This window comes from Columba livia, chromosome 8, assembly GCF_036013475.1.
Source record: "Columba livia isolate bColLiv1 breed racing homer chromosome 8, bColLiv1.pat.W.v2, whole genome shotgun sequence".
NCBI lineage: Eukaryota > Metazoa > Chordata > Aves > Columbiformes > Columbidae > Columba > Columba livia.
In genome coordinates, this window is record NC_088609.1 from 14,887,648 (window position 1) to 14,893,798 (window position 6,151).

A 6,151-nucleotide genomic window follows, 5' to 3' on the forward strand; every position below is an offset into this window, starting at 1 on the left:
CGCAGGCAGGAGAGGAGGAGGAGTAGGGTGATCACCTGGCTCACTTGATGCCAGAGCAGCCCAGAAGAGAGTGGAAGTGCATTTTTATATGTTGTTGTTGTTGTGTTAAGTATTGTACTTAGCTGTCAAGTAGCATCTAGGGGTACCCCAGGACACTGTAAGAGGGGCATCGTGCCTGCTTTAGTAGGGAACAGAGCCACAGAAGCATCACGCACAACTTGGGATTATCCAGCAGGACAGAGCCAGTACTAGAAACCAAATATCCCATGAGCAAAGGTAACACACCCTTAGACAAATTACCTACACAGGCTATTTTTTTCCCAAGCTTTCACTTCCTCCACATCTTACCCTCTCACATCAACATATCCCAAACTCACCATCTCATGTCTCCAGGCCCAGAGCTGCATTTCCAGCAGTAGAACCCACCCAAATTCCCAAGAAAAACCAGAGCTGGAATCAAACCTATCTAAAAACATCCTGACCCACCACTAAGCCAAAGGCTGTGCCCTAGCATGGTGTGTGGACTCAGGCAACCTCTGTTTCTGTTCACTCCAGCTTCCTAGTGCTTTCAGAGGAAAAGAACTTCCACTGCAAGACTCACAACACAGAATTAGTTGCAGGAAACCTTTCCAGTCAAACTCGAGCCTTTGTACTCATGCGTGTTCCCTGCTGATGGATGAGTAGTGGTTGCAGCATAAACAATTTTGGGGTTTAAAAACTGAAGCTGAAGACTCAGTTTAAACTTAGGTGTGATCACTCCTTCAGATGATGAAGATGGCAGAGAGACAGGTCCTTGGGCAGAGAGCTGCTGGGGTACTTGACTGCAATGGCAGCTGTGACAGACAGCAGGTGCCCCAGCACACCACGGTGCTTTTGCAAGGCCTGACACAGAGCTCTGCATGAGATCCAGTCCTGGCTCCAGCAGGAAAAAGCCCAGTGGTGGTCAAGGACAGACTTTGCTAACTTGAGCTCTTATTTTTCAAAGATGCTCTTGCAGACCTCAGCATAAGGACACATCCAGGACCAAGCTGCAGTACACTGTATTCCACTGCTATAACTGAGAAAGCCAGATGACTTATTTAAGTTACACCAAGACTGCACTGGCCTTGGTGGAACCATGGAGGTTCATGACAGCACAGGGGTAGCTCAAACCCATGAGACCTGCTCAGCTCTGACTCTGCAACCATTGTCACTGTCCTGAAGAGATTAAAATTTACACATGATATGATAAACTCAAGTAACAGACACTCCAGTCAAGCAACAACATGGCAGAGAACAAAAGGTATAAGCAGATCTATTGAAGCATGAGCTCCAAGAAGAGCTGATGCCTGCAGCCCCACTGACTTGTGATCAGCAGGGAGTGAGGCATGAGGCATTCAGGAGATTTAAGTTGTAGTTGTATCTTAAAAAGTAATAAAATGTTCTTTACTCTTGCCTTTATTTATCTGACTTAAATAAGACTCTACAGAAACACTGGCATTCCTCAAGTTGTCCACTGCTATGTGCTGATAACTGTGCCTTTATTTGAAAGAAGAGAAAAAAGCCCATTAAAATTCTTTCAAGTAACTTGCCATCATTTGCTTTAAAAAATGAATAATCAAAACAGAAAGAGTAAAAGGGGGTTTTGTCTCCAAAGGAGGAAGTGAAGTATTTTTCAAACCTAAGAATGCACAAAGAGCCTGGCCATGAGCCTACTGGCATCTGTGCCTTGATCTGAATGAACTTATGTTTGTCCTCCCAGAGGACATGTACTGTTTAAAAAGAAAAAAAAAAATCCATTACTGCTTTTAATCTATCTGAAATATGGCATACAGACACAGCATATTTTGTACTTATTTTATACTATCCATGTTCTTGTTAGCCTGCTGCAACATTATTAGGATATTTCTGTTCCTATATCATAGTATATAAGTAACATTTCCCACACAGGGCCATATAAAGCCATCTGCTTTTAAGTTAGCAATGAATTCTTCTTACACATACAGGGTACAGAACAGCTCACACTGTCAATCTAACAAATTACACTGCTGTTTATTTAAGTAATAAAGGAATTTGTTCCAAGCAGTTGGGTTTTTTTCCAGCATTTGTTTTCCACATGTGGTTTGCCTCCTCAAGTGTTGATTTTTCACAGTTAAGAGATTTTTTCCTGCCTTTTATCCACCAGGCTAATTGCATTCTTTTCTGTTTAAGGAGCGCTGACATCCAGCTCAGTGCTCTGTAAAACAGGAAGCAACGTAGTTCCTGTTCCAAAGATGTAACAGTTTAAACTGACCTCAGATGAATTGGACATACAGGAAATGGACAAATCCAGCCTGGTGATTATCTCAAATTTTTTCTATTGTGAGGAAAGATGTAGTCAAGTCCCTTTGTCCCATCCTCCCACATCCTGAAATGTTCTGTCACCCGAAAGAATGGGCCCCCCCCCTTATCCCAGCTGCCACAAATCACACTCAGCTGTTCACAACCTCCTCACCTGCGCAAACTAACCCCTCTCTGCTGCTTACCCAAGGAACCCCAGATAACCTCCTGCTAGGAGGACTCGCTTTACACAAATAAAGCCGTGATGCGGCACCTGCCAGATTCAACATTCCCCTTCTCACATCTGCAGTTACAACACCTGTACTGGGCACTGTGTGTCACACACCCCCATGGAGTAACTCAAGAGGTAAGGGCAGGCCAGTATAACAAAACATTGCTGCAGTAACTGTCTTCCCCCAGCCCACCTCATCTGCCCTCACTTATCCACAGGGAGCTCTCGCAACTATCCAAAATTCAGAATTTCATAACAAATTCCTATTTGTTATCCTGATCAACACGGGAACTGAGATGTCTTGAAGGAGCACATTTTCTTAAGTAAAGGAGCCATGTTCTGACGCTCAGCTTTTCTCCTCATGACTCAAATTAATTGTAAGAAAAGCAGGAATCACTTTGGAAAATGCATATGGTATGAAGTGTGTAAGTGTAATGTACTGCATTGCAACTGAGCAGGACTGAAACGCAGAGCTCAAGTAAAAGTTTAAAAAGAAAATGTGTGCTTCAAACCCAAAGTATTCACTCAAATTCCTGCAAGCCAGATCTGCTGAGCCAGGCATTGCTCTGCTCACTGGCCCCAACTCTGACAAATCCTTCAAATTGCTTCCCTCATAGCAATGAAACATGTTTTACCTTTTTTCTTCAGTATGAAAATTCACATCTGAAAGAAATACATGAACTTTACATAAGATATCCCTGCCAACCTGACAGCATCTCTGGCTGACAAATGATTTCCACACCACAGCTGGCAAAAAAACCCCAAACCAAAACAATAGCTGCAAAGTGTATTCACCAGAGTCCATGAAAAGAACAGCCCTCCCAGGCATTTTAATGTCTAAAGCTGAAATATCCTCTCCTGTGAACTGGGAGTCTGAGAACACTGAACCCTCTGCCTAGAGGATCAGGACTTCTTTTTTCTTTGCACAAGGCCATTGAAACCAAAAATCTAAACTTTGCTATGTTCAGTGACTGGCCACCTCTTGGTATCTCCAGCTACCTTTCTAATTCTGCCCTCAAGGACTCACACTAACATCACAGAACTGAAATAACACATAAACTTCATAAGAAAGGCAGATGTAAAGTTACAGAGGATTTTAGCTGGAGAAGAGGTGCTTAATGCTGCTTGGTCAAGAGAGCACTATGGAGCGAGAAAGAAAATTTTGTAAAGAGATTTCTAAAATGGTACAAACACAGGTAATGTTACGAGTTATGCAAAAAATCAGTAACAGAGTGTAAAGATAATGCCAAAATCTGCTCTGTATCACAGAGCTTTGCCTACTTCCTTACCATGATGAACAGAGTAAGTTATTTCTGCCCACTGTGTAATTTACTTATTTAAAGTTATCAGATTCTAAGACTGCAGAATGTAAATGGAAGATCTGGGATTTTTAGAAAAGATTGCCCCCACACAGGAAAAAATAAGAAAAAGTATAGAATATTTTAAAAATACTAACTTATGACACTGAAAGTGAGAGCAACACAACACAGATGTCTAAAAAGACATTCACCAGTAGATGGGGTAAATATACAACTTTGGCCTTTAAAAATACTGGAAAGGAGAAATACAAAACTGACTAGATGTCTTACTTCCACGCAGAGAAAGCAGGCTGTGCTAGCAGCATTACTCCCTCTAGCTACAATCAAGAACTGAACTAAACATCTACATTTAATCTGGGATTTTTCTATTATAATGACATAAATTCTGCAAGTGCCCAAACCTGAAAGCCCTGGGCCTGTACAAAGCTAGAGATTTCTTTGGAGGCCAGGGTCTCAGACTTCGATATTCCTTTGGTAGCAAACAAACTCCAAAGTTACTTTAACACTTTTTTTTTTTTCAATTTTTAAATATCGCCATGCAACATTTTTTACCCCTTAAAAATGGTCTCAACCTGCAGGTAAGCACATCTTAAACTTTTATTGGTATGGACTGTGATCTATGCTAACTTGTTTACATATCCAGATTTGTTTGCTTTGTTAATCAATCCGTGGCCAATAATATGCTGTAGCTGTGCTCAAAACTCTTGGAAAAGGCAGGTTCCAAGCTTGCATAACAGATACCTACTCAAAGCTCTTCTGGTAGTATCAGTGATTCAAAAGAAGGGCAAATGTTGCTAATAAAATAGCATATATGCAACTCCGTGCAGAGGAATAAATTATTTTCCATACAGAATAACTGTTGCAATCCCATAATTCCCCTTTATTTCAACCCACAAGCCAAATGGTAAGAATTTGGGAAAAAAGCAGCGAATACATGAGCAAACACTTTTATAGAGAGCTAACCCTGTTTTCATTTGAGACACATGACTCCTCACTACTTTACTTTGGGTAAATCAATAAATAAGCAAACAAGAGGAACCCTGATTCATATGACCAAATTGTATTTTAAGGAGTTTACAGTGGAACGAGGCCATATCCGTCCTATTTAAAACTGAGCTAATGCCTTGAAAAATAATATGAACAGTGAGGTGATAACAGTTGATTTATCTAGCTATTAAAAGACCAGGGCTGAGTACAGGAGCTGCAGGCAGGTCTCAACACCCAGTGCCTGGACAGTAAAACAGACAGTTGAAATTCAGTATAAAAGTGATGTAGATGGAACCATAATCGAAAAAAAATGCTTCCACTTCACAGTGCACAAATAAGCAAAGAGTCATTATGAAAGGAATAGGTCCCTAGTTTTAAGATATCTAAGAAACATCAGCTCAAAACTAGTAGTGGTCAGAAAGAAAATCAAAGAAATAAAAGAAAACGCTCTTGTATCTTGAAAGCTTTTAACAGGACAGTCAGAATGCAGTGTACAGGAAAGACATGTGGATGCCCAAAAGGTTACAAAGTGTCTCTCCATGTGATGCAGATAAATAGAATGTCCTCTTCAAGCTGTGAAATGTGAAGGTGATTGGGCAAGGCTATAAATACCACAAGTGCTTTAAGGCTGTTGCTGCTTTCAGAGAAAAAAAAAAAAACAAACACAACACAAACCCCACCAAAACAGCAAAAAAGCAACTAAAAGGTATAAAATAAAATTGCAATGTAGAAGATAAAAATAGTAATAATGATAGAAGAATAAATTTGATTCCACATGATGTGATGGTAAGCTACAGAAATTCCTGGCCCATGCTAAAAAAGAATTCACACAGGGACTGGACAAACACATAAAAGAGTATCCACCAAGAACTTTAGATTCAGATATACCACTTCTGGCTCAAATCTGTGAGCCTGAAAAAAAAAATGTAAAGTTACTGGCAGATAGGAGAGTATTCTGGGCAAACAGATGTGTTATCTCCATGTTCTTTCCAAGGTATTGACAGTCAGAAAATATCGTAGGCTAAATCAACTTCTGGTCAGATTCAGTACGGCCATTCTTACTGCTCAGCCATCTGTTAACCTTTCACACCAGATGTGCAGAATGATTGGCCTAAATTAGCTCATTTTTATTATGATTTTAGTTAAACCAGGGAAGTGAAAGTCTGTGCGTAAGTTCCTCATTCATAGCCCACATATGTGAGGATGTGAGGTGTTATGTACTGGACTGAGATGTAGTTTACAGAGTATCTACTGACAATGCCTGAGGAGGAAAAAATGGAGGACTGTAGACGCCCTTCGTGACTACCTGTATAAA